Genomic DNA, 27,996 nt, shown 5'->3' on the forward strand with positions numbered 1-27,996 from the left:
CCGTAATTTTCTGTTTCTCTGCATGTCTTGTAAGTTTTTGTTGGACATTGGAAATGTTATATACTATGAAGTGACCGGCATAATATAATGGAAATCAGATTTCGTTCTCAAAATTTGTTTTTACTAATGGTTATTGCTAATGTTTATTCAGGGACTTCCCTCAATGAGATCTATAAAATCTATGTGTCTTGGTGTATCCAGCCACTGAATTCTCTGCCTGATTAGTTTAGTCACCACTTAATGAATGGATGAACATTTCCTTAAATACCTTGATTCAGTAAATCTCCCAGCCTTTGTTGAAGGAATCTGTGCACATGTGTGTGCTTGTGTGTGTGTGTTGGGGCACACCTTCAATGCTCTGATTATCTGACAGGTTGTTAACAACTTAACCTTCAGTTCTTTCTTACCTAGAGCTTTTTTTTTTTTTTTTTTTACTTTAGGTGCATACTATATCTGACATTTCTCCTCATGTTATTCCTCCCCACCCTCCCCTGCCTCCCCACTCCCTACTCTCTCTCCCCTATCCCCTGCAACTGCCCACAGTGTGTGATGCTTCTCTCCCTGACTTCACCTGTTCTTGTTCAACACCCACCTGTGAGTGAGAACATATGGAGTTTGGCTTTCTGTTCTTGTGTCAGTTTGCTGAGAATGATGGTTTCCAGATTTCTCCAAGTCCCTACAAAGGACACAAACTCATCATTTTTTATGGCTGCATAGTATTCCATGGTGTATATGTACCACATTTTCTTTGTCCAGTCTATCATTGATGGGCATTGGGGTTGGTTCCAGGTCTTTGCTATTGTACACAGGGCTGCAATGAACATACGTGTGCATGTGTCTTTATAGTAGAATGATTTATTGTTCTTTGGGTATATACCCAGTAATGGGATTGCTGGGTCAAAGGGAATTTCTATTTCTAGATCCTTGAGAAATCACCACAGTGTCTTCCACAATGGTTGTACTAATTTACAGTACCACTAACTGTGTAAGAGTGTTCCTATTTCTCTACATCCTATCCAGCATCTGTTGTCTCCAAATTTTTTAATGATCGCCATTCTAACTGGCGTGAGATGATATCTCAGTGTGGTTTTGATTTGCATTTCTCTAATGACCAGTGATGCTGAGCATTTTTTCATATGTTTGTTGGCCTTATATATGTCTTCTTTTGAAAAGTGTCTGTTCATATCCTTCGCCCACTTTTGAATGGGGTTTTTTGTTTTTTTCTTGTGTATCTGTTTTAGTTCTTTGTAGATTCTGGATATTAGCCCTTTGTCAGATGGGTAGATTGCAAAAATTTTTTCCCATTCTGTTGGTTGCTGGTTCACTCTAATGATGGTTTCTTTTGCTGTACAGAAGCTCTGAATTTTAATTAGATCTCATTTGTCTATCTTGGCTTTTATTGCCATTGCTTTTGGTGTTTTAATAATGAAGTCCTTGCCTATATCTATGTCCTGGATGGTTTTGCCTATGTTTTCTTCTAGTGTTTTTATGGTGTTAGGTTTTATGTTTAAATATTTAATCCATCTGGAGTTAATTTTAGTGTAAGGTGAAAAGTAGGGGTCCAGTTTCTGCTTTCTGCACATGGCTAGCCAGTTTTCCCAACACCATTTATTAAACATGGAGTCCTTTCCCCATTGCTTGTTTTTGCCAGGTTTGTCAAAGATCAGATGGTTGTAGATGTGTGGTGTTTCTTCTGGGGTCTCTGTTCTGTTCCATTTGTCTATGTCTGTGTTTTGGTACCAGTACCATGCTGTTTTGATTACTGTAGCCTTGTAGTATAGTTTGAAGTCCAGCAATGTGATGCCTCTGGCTTTGTTCTTTTTGCTTAGGATTTTCTTGGCTATGCGGACTCTCTTGTGATTCCATATGAAGTTTAAAGTGGGTTTTTCCAGTTCTGTGAAGAAGGTCATTGGTAGCTTGATGGGGATAGCCTATGTTGACTCTATAGATTACTTTGGGCAGTATGACCATTTTCATGATACTAATTCTTCCTAACCATGAGCATGGAATGTTTTTCCATCTGTTTGTGTCCTCTCTTACTTCGTTGAGCAGTGGTTGGTAGTTCTCTTTGAAGAGGTCCTTTACATCCTTTGTTAGTTGTATTCCTAGGTATTTTATTCTTTTTGTAGCAATTATGAAGGGGAGTTCGCTCTTGATTTGGCTTTCTATTTGTCTCTTATTGGTATATAGGAATGCTTGTGATTTCTGCACATTGATTTTGTATCCTGAGACTGCTGAAGTTGCTTATCAGTTTGAGAAGATTTTGGGCTGAGACAGTGGGGTCTTCTAGATATGCAATCATGTCATCTGCAAATAGAGACAGTTTGACTTCCTCCTTTCCTAATTGAATACCCTTTATTTCTTTTTCTTGCCTGATTGCTCTGGCTAGAACTTCCAATACTATGTTGAATAGGAGTGGTGAGAGAAGGCATCCTTGTCTAGTGCCTGATTTCAAAGGGATTTCTTCCAGCTTTTGCCCGTTCAGTATGATATTGGCTGTAGGTTTGTCATATATGCTTTAATCATTTTATGATACATTCCATCAATACCTAGTTTATTGAGAGTTTTTAGCATGAAGGCCTGTTGAATTTTATCAAAGGCATTTTCTCTGCATCTATCGAGATAACCATGTGGTTTTTGTCTTTGGTTCCATTTATGTGATGGATTTCATTTATGGATTTGCAGATGTTGAAACAGCCTTGCATCCCCGGGATGAAGCCTACTTGGTCCTGATGGATAAACTTCTTAATGTGCTGTTGCAATCTGTTTGCCAGTATTTTATTGAAGATTTTTGCATCGATGTTCATCATGGATACTGGCCTGAAGTTTTCTCTTTTAGTTGAGTCTCTGCCTGGTTTTAGTATCAGGATGATGTTGGTCTCATAAAATGAGTTAAGGAGGATTCCCTCCTTTTGTATTGTTTGATACAGTTTCAGAAGGAATGGAACCAGCTCCTCTTTGTACGTCTGGTAGAATTCGGCTGTGAACCCATCTGGACCTGGACTTTTTTTGGTTGGCAGGCTATTGATTGCTGCCTCTACTTCAGCCCTTGTTATTAGTCTATTCAGGGTTTCAACTTCCTCCTGGTTTAGTCTTGGTAGAGTACAAGTGTCTAGGAATTTATCCATTTCTTCCTGGTTTACTGGTTTATGTGAATAGAGCTGTTTGTAGTAATCTCTGATTGTAGTTGTATTTCTGTGGAGTCAGTGGTGATATCCCCTTTATTATTTTTTATTGCATCTATTTGATTCTTCTCCCTTTTCTTTTTTATTAATCTGGCTAGCGGTCTATTTTGTTGATCTTTTCAAAAAACCAGCTCCTGGATTTATTGATTTTTTGAAGGGTTTTTTTGTGTCTCTATCTCCTTCAGTTCTGCTCTGATCTTAGTTATTTCTTGTCTTTTGCTAGCTTTTGAGTTTTTTTTTTTTTATTTTGCTCCTCTAGCTCTTTCAATTTTGATGATAGGGTGTCGATTTTAGGTCTTTCCTCTCTTCTCTGGTGAGCATTTATTGCTATAAATTTCCCCCTCGACACTGCTTTAATGGTGTCCCAGTGATTCTGGTAAATTGTGTCTTTATTTTGGTTGGTTTCAAAGCACCACATTGCACTTACTCTAAAATTGACCACATCATTGGAAGCAAATCACTCCTCAGCAAATGCAAAAGAACAGAAATCATAAAAAACAGTCTATCAGACCACAGCACAATCAGACTAGAAATCAGGGTCAAGAAACACACTCAAACCTGCAGAACTCCTTGGAAACTGAACAACTTGCTTCTGAGTGTCGACTGGATAAACAATGACATGAAGGCAGAAATACAGATGTTCTTCAAAACTTACCTAGAGCTTCTAAGCCATCAAAAGTGAAAGCATGGGGCCTTCTCAGATCTTCTTGAGATAAAACAGCACAACAATCCCACACGTGCATGTAGCCTTCACAAAAAGGCAACTGACCCTCTAAACTCCCAAGATTGTATCTGAGCTTTATAAAAGCCTCAAGAGAAAGCTCATTCCCCAGTTTTTCATTCTGGGTTTTTGGTCAGCCACTTGTTTGCCCAGCTGGCATCACTACCTCAGGAAGTGACAATAGGAAATGATTATCTTCTGACCTTATTATTTTCTTTTTTTTTGGACAGAAGCCCTCAGTAGAAGGGTTGTTTACCCAGAGAAAGCTGAGTCAGATCAAATAAAGACAAATTCTGAGAATGGAGCTTTTAAGCAAGCATCCACACAGAGCAAGTAGTGACAGTCCTCTGGAGATGGGCTTTGAGGTGGCTCTGATCACATTCTGACCCTCCAGTGATTTTTTGTTTTTGTTTGTGTTTTGTTTGAACAGATAACATCATTATGTGACGCTTGGTTTCCAAGGCTACTGTAAAGCTGATGGGGATAAGTAGAATTAGGACACACTGAAATGTTACAAAGTTTGCTCTTCTTACTGGCCTTCAGTTACTTAAATAAACACTCCTTGAAGTGTTGCAAACCTTCAATTTCCAAAGGTCTGAAACTTTGGATTTTGATAATTTTTGCCACAATTTATTTTCATTGCTTTCACGAAATAACAGACATTCTGAGGTTATCGATCCGATTGTGGCCAAAATCAAGAGGAGCCTGAGCATGACCAGCATCACCAGCACCAGTGAGGCCAGCCCCAAGCATGGGCCTGAGCCAGAACCTGGGGACTCTGCAGAGGCCTGCCCACCCAGCAAGGCCAGCTGCCCCCCCAGCAGGCACAAAGCAAAAGCCAAGTCACTGAACCTCCTCCCCGAGGCCAAGCACCATGAAAACCCCCAGAGAGGCTTCAAGCCCAAGACCAGGACACCAGAGGAGAGGCTGAAGTGGCCCCATGAGCAGGTAGGACTTTCCTGTCCCAGAGAAGGGGGCAGAGGGGCCAGAGAGCAAGGGACCCAGCTCTGCATCTCTTCTTACAGAGGTGCTAATCCATCATGAGAGCTCCACCCACCTGACCTAATTACCTCCCAAGGGCCTCACCTCCTAACACCATTACATTGGAGGCTAGGATTTCAAAATAGAAATTTTGAAGGGACACCATTACATTGGAGGCTAGGATTTCAAAATAGAAATTTTGAAGGGACACAGACATTCAGTCCGTAATACATAGAAAGTAATTTCTTAAATAAAGTACTGAAAGTGTCTGGGTGTGGTTCACGCCTGTAATCCCAGCACTTTGGTAGGCTGAAGCAGGAGGATTGCCTGAGCCCAGGACTTCCAGACCAGCCAGGGTAGCATAACAAGACCCTGTCTGTCTTTCTATCTGTCTGTCTCTCTCTTTCTCTCTCTCTACACACACACACACACACACACACACACACACACACACACAATTAGCTGGTTGGTCTGCTGTGTGCCTGTAGTCCTGACTACTCAGGAGGCTAAGGAGGGAGAATCACTGGAGGCCAGGAATTTGAGGCTGCAGTGAGTTGTGATTGAGTCACTGCACTCCTGCCTGGGCAACAAAGTGAGACTCTGTCTCAAAAGAAAAAAATTATTTAAAGTATAAGCTCAAAAGAAAAATAGTGATAGATTTGATTTCCCTAAAGTATTTAGACTTCTGTTCAACCAAAGGTACTGCAAACAAAGTTTAAAGAGAAACCATAGATCAGGAGCAGGTATTTGCAATTCATATAATCAACAAAGGATACATATGTAGAATATTTAAGGAATTCTTATAAACTAATATTTTTAAAAGTCAACCAAAAGAAAAGTGGGTGAACAATATGAACACGTAATTCATAGAAAAGTTAACTTGGCCGGGCACGGTGGTTCACGCCTGTTTCCCGCACTTTGGTAGGCCAAGGTGGGCAGATCACCTGAGGTCAGGAGTTTGAAACTAGCATGGCCAACATGGTGAAACCTCGTCTCTATTAAAAACACAAATATTAGCTGGCCGTGATGGCACATGCCTGTAGTCCCAGGTACTCGGGAGGCGGAGGCATGAAAATCATTTGAACCCAGTAGGCAGAAGTTGCAGTAAGCCTAGATTGCATCACTGTGCACCAGTCTGGGAAGCAGAGCAAGATTCCAAACTTGAATGATCTCATTTGCAAACATAATAAGAGGTTTAGCATCAATAGGAATGAGGGAATTGGACATAAAAATGAGAAGGAGAGGCCGGGCGTGGTGGCTCACGCCTGTTATCCCAGCACTTTGGGAGGCCACAGCGGGTGGATCACGAGGTTAAGAGATGGAGACCATCCTGGCCTACATGGTGAAAACCCGTCACTACTAAAAATAAAAAAAATTCCCTGGGTGTGGTGGTGTGTGTCTGTAGTCCTAGCCTCTCAGGAGGCTGTGGCAGGAGAATTGCTTGAAACCAGAAAATGGAAGTTGCAGTGCACTGGGATCACGCCACCGCGCTCCAGCCTGGTGATAGAGGGAGACTTCGTCTCAAAACAAAAAAAGAGAGGAAGATAGTATTAAGAGGTGGAGCCTTTAGGGCCTTTAAGCAGTGATGAAGTCATAAGGGTGAGCCCCCATGGATGTGATTAGTGCCTTATAAAAGGGCTTGTGGGTGATGGTGAATCTGTTCCTTTTGCCAAATAAGAACATATTATTTTGAGACAGGGTCTCACTCTGTTGCCCATGCTGGAATACAGTGGCACAATCGCTGCTCAGTGCAGCGTCAGCCTCCTGGGCTCAAGTGATCCTCCCACCATAGCTTCCTGTGTAGCTAGAACCACAGCTGTGCTACCACACCTTGCTAATTTTTTAATTTTTTGTGGAGATAGGGGTCTCACTATGCTGCCCAGGCTGGTCTCAGTCTTCTCAACTCAAGGAGCCCTCTTGGTCTCCAAAAATACTGGGATTAGAAGTGTCAGCCACCATGCCTGGCAGGTGATTTTATTTTGAAAGCCCTGTAATAGCAAGTGCCAGTGAGGATGTGGAACAGCAGAAGCACTTGTCAGCTGCTGCTGGGGATGCAAACTGATGCTGCCAGTTTGGAGAGAAATTAATGTTGTATCTTGAAGTCAAAGATACTCTTGTTCACATGCCCAGCCCTTCCACTTCCCGGTGTGGGCTCCAGAGAGACTCACACATTTGCATGATAATGTTTATAATCACCCTCATGTAGTGACAATCAGAAACCACTTAGATGTCCATCAGCAGGAACATGGAAGAATGCACTGTGGGATACTCACACAATACAATATGACCTGGAGCAGGGGCCAACAAACTCCTGCCCATCTGCCAAATCTGGCCCATGACCTGTTATCGTTCAGCCCAGGAGCTAAGAAGAATGGTTTTGGTAATATTAAAGTGCTATAAAAAGCAAAACAGGCAGGGCAAGATGGCTCACACCTGTAATCCCAGCACTTTGGGAGGCTGAGTCGGGTGGATCACCTGAGGTCAGGAGTTTGAGACCAGCCTGACCAACATGGTGAAATCTTGTGTCTACTAAATACAAAAAAAATTATCCAGGCATGGTGGCACATGCCTGTAATCCCAGCTACTTAGGAGGCTGAGGCAGGAGCATGGCTGGAACCTGGAAGGTGAAGGTTGCAGTGAGCTGAGATTGCGCCATTGCCCTCCAGCCTAGGCAACAAGAGCGAAACTTCATCTCAAAAAAAAAAAAAACAAAAACAAAAACACCAAAATAACAACAACAAATGCAAAGCAAAGACTTTGCAACAGAAACCATATGTTACCTGCAAAGCCTAAAATATGCTACTGTCTAGCTTTTACACAAAAAGTTTGCTGACCTTTGATCTAGAGTCATATGTATTAACACCAAGAAGTCTTTTAAAAAAGCATGTTACTTGGCCAGGAGCGGTAACTCACGCCTGTAATCCCAGCACTTTGGGAGGCCGAGGTAGGTGGATCATGAGGCCAGCAGTGTTAGGCCAGCCTGGCCTGACCAACATGGTGAAACCCCGTCTCTACTAAAAATACAAAAATTGGCCAGGCATAGTAGTGTGTGCTTGTAATCCCAGCTACTCGGGAGGCTGAGGCAGGAGAATCACTTGAACCAGGGAGTCAGAAGTTACAGTCAGTGAGATGGTACCATTGCACTCCAGCCTGAGACAGAGCGAGACTCTGTCTAAAAAAAAAAAAACCAAAAAGTAAATTTTGAATAATATGTATGAGTCTTATACAATATATATCATACATGGACATATACATATAATATTAGCTAGCATTTAAAAATATGTTTAAAGACATCCACGTAAGTAGCGCAGAACTTGGCAGCAAATCACACTGCCATGTGTGTACCTATGCAACAATTTTGCATGTTCTTTGCATGTACCCCAAAACCTAAAATAAAAAAAAATAATAATAAGTAGCAGAACTTTCAAAATATTACGCAGGAGTGATAAACTCTAAATTCAGAGGAATGGGTACCTCTAGGGACGGGTAGAGGAATAAGCCTATGCGGGGAGGTTCTGGGGGATTTATTTCATATATAAGTTTGTTTTAGTTCATGAAACAAGAAAAGGTCTGAAACAAGTATCACTACATTTGAGTATGTTCTGAAACACCAGAGAGTGGTACCCAGGTATTTGGCATATGGGCTCCTACAAATTTATGTATGTTTGAAACATTGATTGATTCATTCATTCATTCGTTCATTCTTGAGACGGAGTCTTGCTCTGTCGCCCTTGACTCACTGCAACCTCCACCTCCTTAGTTCAAGTGATTCTCCCACTTTGGCCTTCCAAGTAGCCAGGTTTACAGGCGCATGTAACAATGCCTGGGTAATTTTTGTATTTTTAGTAGAGTCGGGGGTCTCAACATGTTGACCAGACTGGTCTTGAATGCCTGACCTCAAGTGATCCACTTGTCTCAGCTTCCCAAAGTGATGGGGTTATAGGCATGAGCCACTGCGCCTGCCCTGAAATATTTGATAATACATTTTATTTTGTTTTAAGAAGTAGCTTTCGGTGAGTGTGCCCAGGAGGAGGATGGCTGTGGAGATGGGCAGGCACCCTCCCTGCTCTGTACCCGGCCCCATGTCTGCCCTAGCCATGCCCCAGCTGCAGGCTGAGCAATTATCCACAGGCCAGACAGGCTGACGTCCTGGCCTAGGGCTCTGCCCACGACTGCCGTGTGCCCTTTTGCAGTTGCCTTGGCAGTGGGTGAGCCCGGTTTGCTCCACCAGCTGAGGCCCAGGCTGCAGTGGTGCTGGCCACAGAGGACAGAGTTAGTGGCCTAGGACCTGCCACAATCACAGTAGGAGTCAGAGCCCAATTTCCCAGTCTGCAGAGTGAGAAGGTGGATCTCATGGTCTCCAAGGATTCATCCAGCTCTGTTTTCCTGGACTCAAGATTTGTTCTGAGGCCTGTGGCTGATGCCCTGGACTCCAGTCTCTCTAAGCAAGGGAGCAAAGCTGAGCAGAAGTCGGCCTTCACATTTCTGGCTTTTCACCCCCATCCTGAGCTTCCTCTCTCTGCCTTCCCCATCAGTTCTGGTGCCCCTTGAGGAGGGGCTTCCCAGAGGAAGAGTTGGCCAAAAGGGGCCTTTTTGTGTGACTTGGAAGGCAGAAGGAAAGAGGCAGCCGTTGCTGTCTGGAGGCAGCCGTGGCCGTCCGCGGTGTCACTGGCTAAGTCTAGGTCCATTCTGCCTGTGCACAGCAAATCCATCATTGTGACACGGTTTTGCAAAAGAAAAAAGATGGATTCACAAGGCAGCCAAAGGAGGAAGCGGGAAAACAGCTCTCAAATCCACCTCCCTGGCTATAAGGCTGGAGGTTGTTTCTAGGTTAGGGAAGTGCGATGCTCTAAGAGGTGGAGGGAGGTGACGTTATTCGCGTCCAATAGTACCGAATATTAAATGCATTTAATAAAGAGATCTTCCAAAGGGGCTTTGTGTGGGCAACAAGGCTGTTTCTCGCTGGGGTGCAAGTGGGCTGAATCCAAGAAAGGCAAAGGGGGTAAGGTGGGAATTGGCTTTATAGGTTGGGGTAGTTTTTTCGGGGGTGGGTGTGTTACAGAGTAAGATCAGTTACAGTGGTGGGGGTAGGGGCAAGGAGTATACATGACCACAAGTTTAGTTACAATGGCAGGTGGGGGTGAGGCAGAAGAGCAGTTAAGATGACAGGATGGGTGAGAGGTATTCACATTATCATAAGAACAGTTAAGATGGCAGGGTTGGGTGAGGGGCTTGTGCGGGGAAGCTCTGCTGGGTGATCAGGGACAATGGTGAACACAGGTGCGGGATGGGAGGCAATCAGCCGAGGCAGACAGGACTTCAGACTTTCATGCTCCAGGCTTGCCTATGGAGACCTGACAGGTGATGCAAAAGTGAAGTAATAGGTTCATTTTGTGCAGAGGAGGCCAAACATGGTGGCTCATGCCTGTAATCCCAGCACTTTGGGAGGCGGAGGCAGGTGAATCACACAGTCAGGAGATCGAGACCAACTTGACTAACATGGTGAAACCCCATCTCTACTAAAAATACAAAAAATTAGCCAGAAGTGATGGCACATGCCTGTAGTCCCAGCTACTCTGGAGGCTGAGGCAGGATAAATGCTTTAACCTGGGAGGCGGAGGTTGCAGTGAGCCAAGATCGCACAACTGCACTCCAGCCTGGGCACAGAGCGAGACTGTGTCTCAAAAACAAACAGAAGAAATGTTCAGAGGAAGGCAGTGCAAGGCTCTTGTCAGTTTCCTGGTACTTCCTTAGCCGTGTAGCTTTTGTTCTTGTGGTTACAACGTGGCTGCTGTTTTTCCAGGCCTTGGATTGCCTTCCTGGGAGGGAAAGAGGGAAGGTTCAAAGGCTGAGTCTCTCTTTAGCTGAAAAACATAGATTTCTCAAAAGTTTTAAGATTTTACTTGAATTTTTATCTTTCAGCTGCAAATAAGTTGTGTCACTATTCTCAGCTGCAGGAGTGTTTAACTGGGCATGTTGCTTCCTCTCTGTTAGCTCGTTTTACAATTTATGAATAAGTACTGAATTTTATCAATTGCTTTTTTCTTTCTTGATTTAGCAGTTTTTTCTTATATTTTTATTTTGATAAGGCAGCTTACAGTGATTGGCTTTTGAATGTTAACTAACATTGCATTTCTGGAATTCAATCAACTTGGTTGTGATATATGATCAACCCCATTTTATTTGTGGTTTAATTGGGTTTGCTCATAGTTCATTTGGTAATTTTGTACTTATGTTCACAAGAGGAAGTGGAGTGTAAGTTTCCTTTCTGGTGATGTCCTGTTAGGTTTCAATATGAAATATTAAGGCTATGCTGGTTAAACAATTTGGAAACTGTTTCTTCTATTTCTAACAGAGTTCATGTAAGATATGTGCCATTTCTTCCATAAGCATTTGGAAAGAATTCACTTATTAAGCCATGTGAGACTGTAGTTTTCTTTATAAGGTTTTTAATTACAGGTTAAATTACATATATATCACTTCATTTTGCTAAGCCGTGTTTCCTGAATGAATTTGTTCATTTTATTTCAAATTTCAAAGTTGATCTAATATTCACTTATCTTTTTAATACTGATAAAGTCTGCAATTAGAGTTTTTGTCTTTTTTCTCTTTTCTTTTTTTTTTTTTGAGACGGGGTCTTGCTCTGTCACCAGGCTGGAGTGCAGTGGTACGATCTTGGCTCACTGCAAACTCTGCCTCCAGGATTCACTTGATTCTCTTGCCTCAATCTCCCTAGTAGCTGGGATTACAGTCGTATACCACCACACCTGGCTAACGTTTTGTATTTTTAGTGGAGATGGGGTTTCACTATCTTGACCAGACTGGTCTCGAACTCCTGACCTTGTGATCCACCCGCCTCAGCCTCCCAAAGTGCTAGGATTACAGACCTGAGCCACCACACCCAGCCTTGTCTTTTTTAATCTTGCTGGGGGGCATTCATTTTATTAGTGTTTCAAAAAACCAAACCTTTGCTTTATTTATTTCTTTAGCATACTGAATATGTTTTGCTTAATTTCAAAACATATTGTTCCACTGTGATTAAATGTTTTAAATAATTAAAACTTTTTGGAATTTGTTTTCCCAATGATTGAAAATATGATTGATTTTTTATAAATATTGCTTCTGCACTTGAAAAATATGTATTCTGTATATACAGTTTAGTGTACCACATGTTTCAATTAGGTCAAGTGTGTTACATGCATCCTTCAGAGATTCTCTTTCCTTACTGATGTTTTGTCTGTTTTTCAGTGACGGAGAGATATTAAAGTTTCCCACAAGGATTATCAACTTATTTCTCTTTTTCATTTGTTAGGTTTTGTTCTGTGTTTTTTTTTTTTGTTTTTTTTTTTTGAGATGGAGTTTCGCTCTTGTTACCCAGGCTGGAGTGCAATGGCACGATCTCGGCTCACCGCAACCTCCGCCTCCTGGGTTCAGGCAATTCTCCTGCCTCAGCCTCCTGAGTAGCTGGGATTACAGGCACACACCACCATGCCCAGCTAATTTTTTGTATTTTTAGTAGAGACAGGGTTTCACCATGTTGACCGGGATGGTCTCGATCTCTTGACCTCGTGATCCACCCGCCTCGGCCTCCCAAAGTGCTGGGATTACAGGCTTGAGCCACCGCGCCCGGCCTGTTCTGTGTATTTTAAGGTTAAGTTAGTTACCAGGCATAAACAAATTTAGAATTCCTTTGTTGCATCCTCTCATCATTACGAAATGCCCTCTATCTTTCACATTGCTCTTTCCTTAGAGTTTAGAGTTTTGGTTTTTTGCTCTTTTGTTTGTTTGTTTTGAGATGGAGTCTTGCTCTGTCACCCAGTCTGGGGTGCAGTGGCACAATCTTGGCCAGTGCAACCTCCGCCTCCCAGTTCAAGGGACTTCCCTGCCTCAGCCTCCTGAGTAGCTGGGACTACAGGTGCATGCCACCACTCCTGGTGAATTTTTCGTATTTTAGTAGAAACGGGTTTCACCATGTTGACCCGGATGGTCTCAGTCTCCTGACCTCATGATCTGCCGGCCTTGGCCTCCCACAGTGCTGGGGTTACAGGCCTGAGCCACCTCACCAGGCCTCATTGGAGGTTTTTAAATATGTAAAAGAAAATAAAGTCTTGGAACCACCAAACCTGTTACGCTAAGGGGAGAAGAGAGGTAAGCTTGGGAGCTGAGTCCTGCAACACTGCTGCCATTCTTTCTCCCCAAACAGATAGCTGCCATTTCACAACCCTGTGTGATGGCATCAGACATAAGCCAGGTCCCCACTCCCACAAAAGGCCATGTACCTCTCCTTATGGTCACCCTCACAAATTGCTCACAGGGACATTCCTTGCTAACCCCCAAATCTTTCAGGATCCATGTCCCCTATAAAACAAGCATATGCCAGCCGGGCCCAGTGACTCAGGCCTGTAATCCCAGCACTTCGGGAGGCCGAGGTGGGTGGATCATGACGTCAGGAGATGGAGACCATCCCGGCCCACATGGTGAAAACCCATCTACTAAATGCAAATAATTAGCCTGGCATGGTGGTGCGTGCCTGTAGTCCCAGCTACATGGAAGGCTGAGGCAGGGGAATCACCTGAACCTCAGAGGCGAAGATTGCAGTGAGCTGAGATTATGCCACTGTACTCCAGCCTGGGTGACAGAGTGAGACTCTGTCTCCGTAACAAAAAACAAGCATATGCCAATTGTAACCGTTGCTCTGTAACTTCAGTTTCATGTGTAAAACTGAGTTCTGTTAATTGTCACACTGACAATGTTGATTATAGGCTTATCTTCCCAAGTAAAAAACAATAAAATGAGATCAATCACTTGTCAGCCTATCCTGAGATGGCTGCATAATTGACTCTTTTCTCCCTCTTTTCAGATGTTTACCTTATCTTATGTAAAATGAGGATTTACTGAGCACTAATTAGAGCCTCATAAGAATGTAACCACTGCTTCACGAGTACTTCCCCTCCCTTTTTTCTCTCCTGCATGCCTTCTCCCCTTAAATACTGAGTTCCCAAAACCCTCTTTACAAAGTGCAGGTCACGGACATTTCTGTGGCTTGTGTTTTTTCCAGGTGCATCATCAGACTTTAGCTCAAAAAACTCTACTGATGGAGGCAGTAGCTTCAGTCACTGGCTCATGTTTTGGTTAACAGTTAATACAGTCCTTGAAAATCCCTAATATCTGAGCCTTTGGGGAGACTGATTTCGGTGATAACTCCATTCCTTCTATATAGCTGGCATTGATTTAATTAAACTCTTTCCTTACTGCAATACCATGTTCTCAGTGAACTGATTTTGTCAGTTTCTTCCTGCAAACAGGAAGAACCCAGTGGGCAATTACAATGGCATTGGGAAAACTGGATTTCCACATGTAGAAGAATAAAATAGGCCCTTATCTTTCACTATAAAATCCACTCAAAATTGATAAAAGGCTTAATTATTAAGACCTGAAATGTTGAGCCCTGGAGTTTGAGACCAGCTTGGGCAAAATTAGTCAGGTGTGGTGGTGCATGCCCATAGTCCCAGCTACTTGGGAGGCTGAGGCAGGATGATTGCTTGAGCCCAGGAGGTTGAGGCTATCATTGTGAGTTATCATTGTGCCACTGCATGCCAGCCTGTCTCAAGAAGAAAAAAAAAGACAAGAATTGATAAAACTAAAAGAGTAACGGGGAAGCTCCTGAACATTGGCCTTGGTAATAATTTTTTTTTTAGATATCGCAGCAAAAACTCAAGCACGAAAGTAAAACTAAATAATGGGGCTATATCAAATTGAAAAGCTTCTGCACAGCAAGAGAAACAATCAATAAAATGAAATGGCAGCCTGCATATTGAGAAGAAAATACTTGCAAACCATATATGTGAGAAAGGTGATTTCTTGTTTTTTTTCTTCCCGGCATCTTGCTCTGTCGCCCAGGCTGAAGTGCAGTAGCATGATCTTGGCTCACTGCAACCTCTGTCTCCTTGATTTGAGTGATTCTCCTGCCCCAGCCTCCCAAGTAGCTGAGATTACAGACCTGTGCCACCATACCCATTGAACTCTCTTATGTTTAGTAGAGACAAAGTTTCACCATATTGGCCAGGCTGGTCTTGAACTCCTGACTCCAAGTGATCCAAGTGCCTTGGCCTCCCAAAGTGCTGCGATTACAAGTGTGAAGAACCGCACCTGGCCAGTGGATGGCAGGGACAGAGTGGGGTGGAGAGACCATAGGTGGGCAGGGCTGGCGAGGTACCGACATGGCTGTACCTGTGGAGATGGGAGGACAGACAAGACCTGGTGGCCACTGGGATGAACTAAGGGAGGGATCAGGAAGAGACAGTTTTGTGCCAGATGTGTGGGGTGTGGGATGCCATTCTTTGCTCGAGAAAAAAGGAGGAGGAAGATATGTCATGGAAGATAACCCTGTCATAGAGCTGAGCTCTGTCTTGAATGTCATTTGAAGTTTCCAGAAAGAGCCAGGCCTGCCAGCACCTTCACTGCTTCAGCTGGCCCTCAGGGCGCCTGTGCTCCCTGGCCCTCTGGGCTCTCTTCATAGCTGTCAGCTGCAGTGTGGGCAGTTGCACAAGGGCCCGGCAGGTCTGTGTGTTTTCTCAGGGGATTGCTTGTCCTAATGCCAAGGACAAGTTGATGGACAACCTTCTGAACAAAACCTGTTGCCACAACCTGATCTTCCCAGCCACCAGCTCCTCACAGCTCATCTCCATCGAGATGGAGCTCTCCCTGGCCCAGCGCATCAGCGTGGTAGGTGCAGAGGGCAGCTGTGGCTCAGGCTCAGGTGAAGAGGCAGCTCATGCCCAAGCCCTAAACAATCATTGGCCAGAGGAATGAAATGACTAGAGTTGACTTAGACTTACCAGTACATGGAAGGGAGGCTGCAGGAGGGTCCATGAAGTTTATAGGTGTCCAATATTTAATGAAGTCATGGTTTTGTTAACAAAAAAAAATGAGTGTGGGAGTGAATGGCCACTGGGTAGGCAGCCAATGGGCCTGCACAGACTCTGCTCAGTTGAGTCTCCAGCATGACCATAAACTTCTCCTCATCCTCACAGCCCCATCCTTGCTCTCCCCAAGCTTGCTCAACAGGTGACCTTACACGCTCCCTCCTTGTTGGGGAAAATAAGAACCAGACTGGAGGAACTGATGGATACAGAGGCCCAGGTGTAGGGGCAGGACCAGAGGCAGTGCAGCGCCTACTGAGCCAGGCGGGGGAGGATCTGGACAGTGGGCCTGGCTGCTGCAGGCATGGAAAGGAGAAGCAGATGGCAGCACTCCCAGGGACCAATGTCAGAGGCTCCATATGTGGATGTGTGCAGAGGTGGGGGTGCTGAGGGAGGAGGTGCAGGGAATTTCTCTTCTCTCTACTGCCTCTGAGTTGGAGATGTTAGAGGGAACCGTGGCCCATTGTAAACTAACAGTGTCCCCACCTGCAGGATTAGAACTGTGCTTCTGGAAGCAGCTCTGAGGGGAGCATTCTCATGGGGAGAGTGCAGGATGCTGTGTCCAGCAGGGAGAAGGAGATCACCAAGGAGGCTGACCCTCCTCTGGCCAGGTGGCTGCCTTCTGACACATCAGCATCTCTCTAGCATGGTTGGCCCCCACACACTCAGCCTGTCAAACTTCTAGCCCTCAAGAAGGCTTTGGCCAAATTAATGAGCGGCTCCCTCTCCTAGGAGGAAACACAGCTGAAGGATGGAGAGGGCAGTAGAGCCATGTATGCTCTGCTCCCTCCCTCCACAGTCAGACAGGAAGGGAGGGGGCTTTCAGCCAGGCTCACGAAGGCTGGGGTCTGAGTGTCATTGTCTAGCCAAGGGTTTCTTGCTTAATGGGGGAGCCCGGTTGTTGCCGTGCATCTGCCACCCTAGTGAGGGTGAAGGAGTAGGAGTCTCCACCACACTTCCAGGCTCAGGCTGCCTGGCCAGATGTGGTCTGTGGGTCTTGTAGGCTAGTAGAAGTCATCAGGAGGAGGAGGGGATGCAGCTGCCAGCACCCACCCCTGCAAATCAGATTTCTGAAAGCTTAGGTATAAATATTAGGCTGTGGGCTGCTGGGCCAGGAAGGAGTGTTTATTTTTCAGGGTTTGTTTATCTATTGAATTGATGAGGGAGGGTTATAGGTACAACCAGTTTAAAGATGGCAAGCTTGAGAGAGCAGGCAGGGATTTAGTGCTGGGGAAGGCAAGCAGGCTTGTGAAAGCAGCTCTTGTGGGGAGGCCAGAGTCCTGTACCAATATCCTTAGCATGTTCAGCAGCTGCTGGGGAAGTGCAGGCAGGATTGAAGCTCAGGAGAACTTTTTGGATGATGAAATATTCTGTATGTTGAAAGGAGGTGGATTACATGGGTAATGCATTTGTCAAAACTCATCAAAATGTATACTTCAGATCTAGACATTTCACTGAATATTAATTATACCGCAAATTAAAAGCATTTTTTAAAAGACAGATGGGTTGCACGCAGTGGTGCACACCTGTAATCCCAGCACTTTAGGAGGCCAAGGCAGGTAGATCACCTGAATCAGAAGCTCAAGACTAGCCTGGCCGATGTGGTGAAATCCTGTCTCTACTGAAAATGCAAAAATTAGCCAGGCATGGTGGCACACGCCTATAATCCTAGCTACTGGGAGGCTGAGGCAAGAGAATTGCTTGAACCCCAGGGGGCAGAGGTTCCAGTGAGCAGAGATCACATCACTACACTTGAGCCTGGGCCGAGGCACCATCTCAAAAACAAAAGGCGGATGAAGGTTTTCAGCTTTCACTAAAGGCAGAGTAGCTAGTTATAGATTAGCCTCCCCACAAGAACAGTTAGAAAAAATGGACAAAACTGTGCCCCGCCCCCCACCACCACCACTAAAAACAGTTGGAAGGTAACTGGAGACCTCGGCCAGGACTTGAGTGACCAGGCCTAGGAGGTGACCCCGACAGGCTGTAGGGGTTTTCCCCACATTTGTTGATCGGTAAACAGCACAGGGCCAAGAGGCTAAGAAACTGACTATGAAGGGATAGTTAAGAGGCTGGAAAGCCCAGCTGAATGGTTGGCACTCTCACAGGGCTGAAATGACATCATGAGAATTTAGGTCCCAGTAAGGAGATGAGACCTTGGTGGGAACCCTGGAAGGGCCACCCCTAGAAGTCCAAATAAATAAAAAGTAGACCAGCCATCACAAAACCTAAAACCTGCTTTGAACCAGCTTAGTCCCAAACTAGATGAAGGTGATCTGCTCTTACTCCGATTGTGTGCCATAAAGTCAAAGTAAATACTCTCTGGAGGCAGGTAAAAGTTTACTAGGCATGCCATAAGACAAGACTAAAGGAGAAAGACCAACAGATAAAAAAGACAATAGAAACACGTAGATATGAGAGTCCTCAGTTAGAAACTTTAAAATAACTTTTATTAACATAGTAAATTTTATATTAACTGTGTTTTACCAATTTTTTTTTTTTTTTTTTTTTTTTTTTTTTTTTTTTTGAGACACAGTCTCTTTCTGTCTCCCAAGCTGGAGTGCAGTGGTGCGGTCTCGGCTTACTGCAACCTCAGCCTTCCAGGTTCAAGAGATTCTCCTGCCTCAGCCATCCCCTGACCTTGGCCTCCCAAAGTGCTGGGATTACAGGTGTGAGCCACCATACCCAGCCAGCATTTTATCACAATTTAAAATAAATAATTATTTTTTCCTTTTTTTCAGGTTTGTGCTCAGACTATATTCACAGTCACATGGTGACTTACAAATCTCTGGGCCTTGGTGACAGTGCTGGCTTTCAAATGTTACCTGTCTTCACCTTGCTCTTTCCTGCTCCGTAGAAGAGTGGCAGCCAGGGGTTGCTGCGTAATCCTGCTTGCTTCTGGGGGTTCTGGATTCCACTTAGCACTGCATGCTGTTCAGGGAAGTTGTTGCTGGGAGAACCCTCCCTGGCCTCTCCTTTTGCAGGCTCCACACTCCTGGCGAGACTTACTTTGCAAAAATCTTTGGAGAGGGAGGCAGGGCTCTGAGTGCCTTGTGAACCCTGCCCTGCTCCTGCCTGCCCACCCTGCCTGAGGGCTCTATTCACCACCCTGCCTGTCCGCAGCATGAAGATCCTGTGGGGGGCTGGGGCCCCTGGAATGGGCTCATTGGTGGGGTTCTGGGAAGCACAAGTAATCTCTCATGTCTCTGGTTTTGGTCACTGGCAAGCTGCAACACCAGCTCCCCCTGGGGGAAGGTGTGCTCAGCTGTCATGTCGGTGCCCGCACCCACCCCCATCCCCACCCCCACCCCCAACACTGCAGAAATGTTGCGAATCCTAGAGGGTCCAGTGGAATCAGAAGACAGGAAACCAAGAGCATAAGGGGGTTTGGAAGGGACTACCGAGGGAGGCAGCAAAGGTGGGACAGGGGGAATCAGGCTCACCATGGCCTCCGGACTCTCCAGGTCTTCCAGGATGCTAGTCATGGGCCGTGGCACCTCCTCTTCCTCTCTGTCCTGTCCATCTCCTATGGGGGGTTGCCAGAGGGGTCCTCAGACAACCCAACAAGGGAGGTAACAGTGGGCCCAATTCTGCCCCCACCCTCACTCTGTAATCCAGGGCCAGCCCCTCACCAGAGGAAAATGAGCAGCTGTTTTTATTTTTTTGAAGAGCCAAGTTCTTGCTATGTTGCCCAGGTGCAGTCCCACTACCGATGGGCACAGGGAGTTCTTACCTGCTCTTTTTCTGACCTGGGCCAGTTCACCCACTCCCCGCATCCCCACTCCCAGGAGGTCACTATATCGACACTGAACTTAGTGCGGACATAATGACCAGCTGTTCTAAAGGTCTCTTGCAACTCCTCAATCCTGTGCTGCCAACAGTACCCCATTCTTCTGGGGGCTCTCTCCTCTTCCTCTGAGCGGTCTCCCATACCTTCCCCAGGGAGAGCCATGAGGCTCAACTGGGCCTGTAGCTGCTGGTTCTCCTGGATGGCAGCTTCCAGATGCTCCTAAGGGGCCAGGAAAAAGAGTGAGAAGGTAGGAGGTTGCCAGCCTGTCCCCTCGGGGCCCTGCCTTCAGCAACTCCCTCATTTGGGTCTCCTGCTGGTATTAGTGCCACCTCAGCCAGAGCTTTGCCCTGAGCTTCCTGCTGCTGCAGCTGGTCCACAAGCTGGGCCTGCAGCAGTAACTGCCTATGCAGCGCCTCCTTGTCAGAGATCAGCTGCTGATAGGTGGCCAAGTACTGCTGCAGGTGACCCAGGTACTGGTCTGGCTTCTGCTGCCTCTGCAGACTCTGAGCCTCTCAGCTCTTCAGCTTTACCTGCAGGATAGGCATCAGGGCAGGCTGTGGCTAGCTTCCAGATTCTGGGCCCATAAATAAAGTAGCCAGGGCACCGTGGGGCTCTGTCACCTGCACAGGCCCCTGGCCCCTTGCTCCAGGCCTAAGTGACTGCTCCCTTGCCTAGAGCGCTGTCGCTCCCTCCCTAGCCTCAAATTTCACACCCTTCTTCCTACCATTTAAACTATAGGCCACAGACTGGTGGAAAAGCAGAGGGAACCAACCACTATCTGCTAAGTTGTGCTAAGGTCCTTCTGTATGGTCTCCAGGGTTTGCAGGCACTTCTGCCCATTCCCCCCGGAGCTCTGCATTTCACTACAGTTCCCATAGCTGAATCTTGTCCTCCTGCTCCTGTAGCCTCACCTGCTCCCACATGCTATCCTTCTTCTCCCGATCCCACAGCCTCCTCTTCTGCTCTCACATCTTCTCCTCCTGCTCCCGTATCTTAACCTGCTCCCATAACCTCTGCTCCTGCTCCTGCATCTTGTGCTCCTGCTTGGGTATCTGCTGCTGCTCCTACATGTTCTTCTCCTGCTTCTGTAGCTTCGTCTGCTGCTCCCGTATCTTCTGCTCCTGCTCCCACATCTTCTCTTGCTGCCCCCATGTCTTCTGCTCCTCCTCCTGTATCTTCTCCTCCTGCTTGCAAATCTCCTCCTGCTCGCAAATCTTCTCCTGCTCCTGGTAGAGGCAATTTCAGCACTTACTTTCATTCAGCTGGGCTTGGAGCTGTCCTTTCACTCTCTCAAGCTCTTGATTCATGTGCTCGATGACCTCCTATAGCTGCACTTGGGATAGTAAAAATGTTGGTTTGAACCTCAGAAGGAAATAGACTCATAAGCTAGCCATAGAAATGTAATCTAGAAAATAATGGTTTTCATCCATGATGCTATATAAAATTTTTTTCTAAGCCCTAACCCTGAGATTCTGATTCCCCAGACAGGGCCACAGTCTGTAAATTTTTAGCACACTCTAGAGGATTCTATGGCGGGACCAGAACCAGGACCTAAATTTTCCAGCTCTGGGACAGGTAGCAGGAGCTTGGCCCTATCCAGCTTTCTTTTTAGCTCCTTTACATTGAGGGATGGCGGACTTTTCAGACCCTACAATTTGAAGTTTTTTTCTTGGAGTTCACTGTTTTTCTCCTTTAGCTCCTCATTGATTACGCTATGGCCAGAGGCAGTAGAGAAAGGAATGAACAAAGAACAGAAAGGACCGCTTTGATGATCAACCCTCTACCCTCGCTCCACAACCACAGAACCATGGCACTGGAAGGGACCCCAGGAATTAAAAGTCACAGGTGGCAGGCCAGAGAGAAGACATGAGTTGCCTGAGGCTGCCCCATGAATCAGTGGCACAGCAGGCACCAGAGCTTTGCTGGGTACACGTGCAAACCTGTATGACCCCCTCACCATGCTCACCTGTACCCCCCACCTCCCAGCACACCACCCATGCCAAGGGCCCCCAGACCTCCCATTCCACCTTCCCCCATGCTACGTATTCCTGTACAGTTCCAGACTCAGGACATCCTTCTCCTTTAGTAACTCCTCATTGCACTGCAATTACAGAAAGGTTAAGTCAGGATACAGCAGACAGAGCAGCAGCCAGCCGACCAGGAGCAACAGCGGCAGTGACTACTCCACAGTAACACTTCCTCACTCTCAGTCACGCCTGGCATGTTCCAAAGGCATGTCCAAGCCCATGGTGTCATTTTTTTTTCTTTTCTTATTTTGAGATGGGAGTTTCACTCTTTCTGCCCACGCTGGAGGGCAATGGTGAGATCTTGGCTCACTGCAACTCCTGCCTCCCGGGTTCAAGTGATGCTCCTGCCTCAGCCTCCTGAGTAGCTGGGACTACAGGCATGAGCCACCAAGCTTAACTTTCTATTTTTAGTAGAGATGGTTTCTCCGTCTTGGTTAGGCTGATCTTGAACTCCTGACCTCAGGTGGTCTGCCCACCTCGGCCTCTCGAAGTGCGGGGATTACAGGTGTGAGCCACCATGCTCAGCCCTCATTTGTTTTTCAAAGAGCTCAGTAAGGGTGGAAGGGACAGGGAAAGAGATTGAATTTATAGCTGGCTAAGGGGCCCAGAGCAGAAAATATTGCTATTGTTATGACTGTTATTACTACCACTGTTGGAATCTTCATTGAGTGCTTTACCAGGCACTATGCTAACAATCCCATTTAATCCTCACAACCACCAGGAGATAGTTACTATTATTACCTCTATTAAATGTAGATGAAAAACATGGGATATTAAAGGTTAAGTGCTTGCCTAAGATCACCGAGACAGAGCTGGGATTTCAACACCCAGGTATCCCTGATTCTCTAAACCGATTCTTTCCTGGGGGTAGGGACACATAAGAAGCAGCAAATTAATCTTTTGTTGACTTTTTGAAAGGACGATAGGTTCCTATGATCCAAAACTCAGAAGTACAGAAGGGAAATATCTCCTACCCACACTGTTGCTCTCTCCTGAGTTTTTACTGCATCCTTACAAACATGTTTTATGTATCTTAACCATAATACATACACACACACACATTCCCTCTCTCCCCACAAATGGTATCCTACTAAAGATACTCTTCTCTACCTTCATGGTACAAGTATCCTAACCCCCACCTAGGATTTGGCCAAGGCCACAGCCAGCAAGGGCAGGGCAGACACTTGGCCCCTGAGCTCTGTGTCCTGTGCTTGCTCCCTACAGCATCCCCAACTCACCCACAGCAGCCTGCCTCTAACAACCACACACAAAAGCAGCAAGAAATGGCTCATGCTGCCTTCTGGGAAGGACACTCCATCCTGCAGAAGGGACCTTTACATTTACTCGTTCATCTGGGAAGCCAGGTTGCCAGGGGACAGGGCAGGTGATTGGACTCACCCTGTCCTCCGCCTTTTTCTGTGTGGAGACATCAGAGAGAACCTGCTTCAAATCCTCCATGTGGTGTGAGGTATATCGTAAGTGGCCAGAAATGGATCTGTAGTCTACTGGAATGAGAGAGGTTGAGATGAGGTCCAAGGAACTCCCCCTAAAAGCCTGTCAAAGTGCCAGGTTGAAGGATAATGGAGTGTCCAGATTCCCACCTTCTAGCCGCCTGGCCGCATTCTAGGTGACATAGAGTGCCTTCTGAAATTTGGTGATTGTGTGAGCCTGTGGGAGAAAAGCCAAGCACGTGCTGAAAGAGAAACAAAGAAACCTCCAGAGAACGGGAGGGAACTTCACATCCTCCACCTCTACCTGCCTCCTGAGTGCTGCCTGATAGTGGTGGCTTGGCTTATTTTCCTATAAGAAGAGGAAGACAGCTCTTACTGGGGGAGTGGCAGAGACGGCAGAGCCAGACATGCCCACAGAATGCTACCAATGCCCCAGGAAAGGACCACCCAAGGGACCAGGTTTTCAGGGACCCTGTGGGATGGAGTGGAATCTGGGGGGTGAGCCTTCTTCCCCAGTATGGGAGTGAGACAAGACGGGCCTCTACATCTCAGTGCCCCCCCAAACCTAGCAGTCATGTCATGAGCAAACAGAAGTCGTTACTTCATCCAGCTGAGCTCAGTTCTGTTGTTGCTATGGGGAGAGTCAAAGGTGACTGACAGTGGCCCCCTCAGCTCTATTCCACAGGCCAGGAGTGGAGTTTAAAGTCAAAGTTCTGAGACCCAATGGGATCATAAACTAGTGAACTCTCCTCAAGCTCCCAAAGAAAGAGGATTTGGGTCTTTGTTGGTTGTCACCCACAGCCACAGAACTGAAAGTCTGAAACTAGATTCTCTCAAAAGGATGGTCGCATCAATCTTCAGAGATGGAGTGTGAGAAAAGCCTACCCTTCTGCCAGCTTGAAGATTTTAAGCAGAAGGATGAAATAATGATTTACACTGTGCTATAGCTGGCCTGGAGCCAGAACCTGAGCAATGCCATTTTATAAGACAAAGCCATGTCTCCAAAAATGAGTTGTAATAACTGCCCCATTCTCCTTGCAATAACTGCTGACTTGGTTTCTGTAAATAAGACTGCTAGTCTGCTCTGGATAATGTCCACTAGGTAAAGTCGTTTACCTTTCTCATCAGTAACTGACAGAATTGCTGGCTTTTGCTTATCAGGATACGTGGCCCAAGCTAATTTCATCTTGGCCCCTGTGAACTAAGATCTGTAAATTCCACCGCTACCCAAACAATGTGTAAACTAATGTTTATCTTTTGTAAATCATTTATGTAGCAATTAGAGTGACAATAAGCCCCTGAGCCCTCGGAATGTCCAGGGGCCCCCACCCCCATCCCTGCCCAGGCGGTGATTTACAGAATCCACCAGCCCTCAGACTGTCTGAAGCCCGTTGATCCCCCTCCCCATTCGTCACCCCCACTCCCAAGGCAGTTTTTTGGGTATAAAGAGTCTTGGCACCCTCCCTTCGGGGCCGTGGGTTTGAGAGACGTGAGTCCTCCGTGGTCGCTGGCAATAAAGACCCTGCAATTTGGCATACTTTTGTCTTGGTGAATTATTTTAATCTCGCATCCCAATACTGCAACACGAAGGAAGAAGAAAGAGGAAGGAGGAGGAGGAAAGGAGAGTGATTAGAAGGTTGATGCAGCATTCCAGGCAAAGGATGATGGCGATTTAATCCGGAGGTACAGAAGTGAGTATGCTGAATTCAGTGAGGAGATAGAACTGACAAGATTGCTAGGGAATTAGATATAGAATAGAGAAAAATGAAGACATCAAAGTAGCAGCCTAGTTTTATATCTGAGCAACTGGAAAGGCAGAGGTGCCATTTACTGCAATAGGCACGGCTTGAGTGGTGGGGCATGGGGAGAGGACTTCAGTGGATGGCAGAGTAGAGGTGGATAGAAACAACATTCTTTGGATACAGTGAATTGGCAATGCTGAGAGTACCAAAATTTTAAGAATTGTGAAAAGCTGTCCAGTCTGGATATTCCAGTTGTGTGCTACTGAATTCAAACTAAGTTCAGTCTGTCATTGCTGTAAGCCTGGACCTCAAGGAAGAGGCTGCAGTTGGAAATATGAATCATTTTATATGTCATATTTGAAGTTCTTCAACAAAATGCGTATAAAATGCTGTGCTGGGAAGAGATGTGAAAGTTCTCATTCTCAAGAAGCTTAGGGGGACAGACAAGTGGCAAATTTTTACTTTCAGTTAAGTACGAGGAGAGGAAAACACTGAATGATTTAGGAGCACAGAGGCAAGAGGAAAAATCAACAGTTTGTGTGTAGAGGGATGGGGGCCGGAATAAGCCTCAAAAGGAGTTTCTAGGCGTTAATAACTGGGGTAAGTCTGATTTCAATAACATTTCAACTGAGAGATCCATAGTATAAACATTTTAACAATTTTTTAGGTGTTGATAGTCTAGAAAAGCATGAACTCTGAAATGTGAGGAAAAGTGATTTACATTTCCCATTACCTTCCCCCAGCTCCACAAGTTGCCGGAGGCCGGCAACACGCCTCCATGGGAGACCCCCGTGGTGCCCACTCCAAGCCTGGGATCTGCGCATTTACTTGAGGAAGCTCTCTGGCCATGGGTGGCTTTGGAGACCTTAGTCAGACATGTTCCAGGGTCTCTTAGCACCAGGCCTGCTGGGCCCCGGCTGTCAGCAACTCCTGACACCACAGATGCAGACCAGGCAAGAGAGCCGCCTGGAAACCGTGCCGCAAGGATGCGCTTGGCACAACTTGGATTTCAGAGCCGAAAGTTCTGCGGTGTATAGGTTCTGGACTCACCCCCAGCCAGAGCCAATGGCAGCTTAAGTGCTTTCAAGTGTGCAGTGGGGGCAGGAACCAAAAATCACCACTGGTCAACACAAGCGCCTTTGGACTGTCTTCAAACTTTGTTATGTATTTTTCAAGGGCCATGAGGGGTGAGGCATCCTGGCTTTAAGTTTCTGCTTTAGGTAAAGTGGGCATCTTGTGTGCGGCAGGAAAGCAGTGGCCTTCGCTATGGCCCCTGCCAGGTCAACCTGCCCTCCACGGGCACCTCCTGGGGACTTTGAGAAGTTAAAATGGTGGACATCCTAAAGGTGGGGCGCAAACGCCTTAGGTGAATAGCGGGCACCTGTGAAGGTAGCTATGGGGTGGGACAGGATGGAGGCCAGGGGAGGAAGAAGGCCTCAGCCTGAGCAAAGCACCTTGACCCTGTGCACTCAGTACCCCAGGGAGCATTCTGCCACTGCTGCCAGCACCTGGGCAGAGGGTACCCTCCAGAAACACCTCCACTTAGCTCTGAGATGTCCTTGCATGAGTCCCACTGCCATATGGGAGCTGTGTGCCCTGGGTGCTGCACCTTCCAGTATGTGGGCCCACGAGGCAGGGGGTCTTGCCAAGGAGGTCAGTCAGGGCAGGGACGGAAGTAAATGGAAGTGGGTCAGTGTTATTTTACTGGGAGCCCATAAAGAGGCTGGTGAGAAACCAGAAAAGAGAGCAAGTCTTGTAAAAAAATATATATATACACACACACAGACATGCATACATGCCAGGCACTTTGGCTCAGCCCTGTAATCCCAGCACTTTGGGAGCCCGACATCGGTGAATCATCTGAGGTCGGGGGTTTGAGATCAGCCTGACCAACATCTAGAAACCCTGTCTCTACTAACACAAAATTAGCCTGGCATGGTGGTGCAAGTCTATATTTCCAGCTACTCTGCAGGCTGAGGCAGGAGAATCGTTTGAACCCAGGAGGTGGTGGTTGTGGTGAGCCAAGATATCAGAGCATATTACATCTAGAAAGGATTAGGTACTCTTTTTTTTTTTTTTTTCAAATTAGTTTCAATTGTACATTTATTTATGTGTGTACTAGGTTGTAATCCACTTGGATTACCTGGTAATAATGAGTCCACAGAACTGGGGTATATATATTAACCTGTTGATAATGAGAATCCTTGAATACTTCAGTAATTAGTTATGTAGACTGGGGCATAGCAGAAGACCATCTTAGGCTGAATTTTGCTCTCTATTCACTTATGATGCATCAAGTTTATGATCTTAGATAAAATGAAATAATGTCACCTTAATTTTCTTGTTATCAAAAATTTTAGATAGGATTTCTTTTTCTTAGCTGATGTTTTGTGATACTAGATACTGTTTGAAGTGTTTTTCATGAAAACCTAACAACTTGTTTCAAACATGTATTCATTTTGCTATTTCATGTCTTTTTATTACATAATTGTAAGGCCAGTCACCTCGCCAGGAGCTCGGACATGCCCACCCCTCTCTGCACCTAGAAACTACATCACCACTCCACGCCCAACATCAAGCCCCACACTCAGCACCTAGCTCTGCCACGTAACTTCCCCCCCCCCGACTTCTGCACTCAGCACTCAAATCTGCATGCAACACTAGGCTCTGCACTCAGCACCTAGTCCGCAATTGGAAAACCCCACCAAAATTCAAAAGAAGCCCCGCCAGAACCTGCCCAATAGCATTTTGTCCCATCCAGGTCCCACTCGCCCTGGGCAGCCCGCTCACCAGAAATCCCGCCTACCTGCCAATAGCAGCTTGTCATGTCCACATCCTGCTCTCCCACAATCAATCAAACGCCTCCACTCCCTATGAAACCCCACCTCTGAGAGGAGTCTGCGCAACTTCTCCGGCCCCTCCTGTCGGACCGCAGAACCTCGCCCAGCAGCCGATTAAATTTCTTTATTCCAATAACTGTCCTCAGTTGCCTCATTCGAACCTCGGTTGCTTCATTCAAACCTTACAAGTGGTGCTGAAACCCAAGAGGAGTTGTAAGACCCCTCCCCTCCTGGGGGAAACTGACTCCTCCACTCAAAGCCAAACTGGGGAGCTGCTCTGCCGCAAGGTAAGACTTCTGTTGCCCACAACCCCTCCTGCTGCTTGCCTTGTGGACTCCCT

At 46.2% G+C, this 27,996-nt stretch overlaps 2 pseudogenes; one reads left to right on the forward strand and one right to left on the reverse strand.

Moving 5' to 3' along the window:
- The window catches only part of LOC110568859 (amyloid-beta A4 precursor protein-binding family A member 2-like), a 68,597-nt pseudogene extending 43,988 nt beyond the window's left edge, over positions 1-24,609 (forward strand).
- LOC110567859 (golgin subfamily A member 2-like) lies at positions 18,567-21,534 on the reverse strand (annotated as a pseudogene).
- Positions 24,610-27,996: the final 3,387 nt, after the last annotated feature.

The sequence above is a fragment of the Aotus nancymaae genome, unplaced genomic scaffold (assembly GCF_030222135.1).
Source record: "Aotus nancymaae isolate 86718 unplaced genomic scaffold, 86718_ANA_hifiasm-v0.15.2.pri h1tg000011l, whole genome shotgun sequence".
NCBI classification, from domain to species: domain Eukaryota; kingdom Metazoa; phylum Chordata; class Mammalia; order Primates; family Aotidae; genus Aotus; species Aotus nancymaae.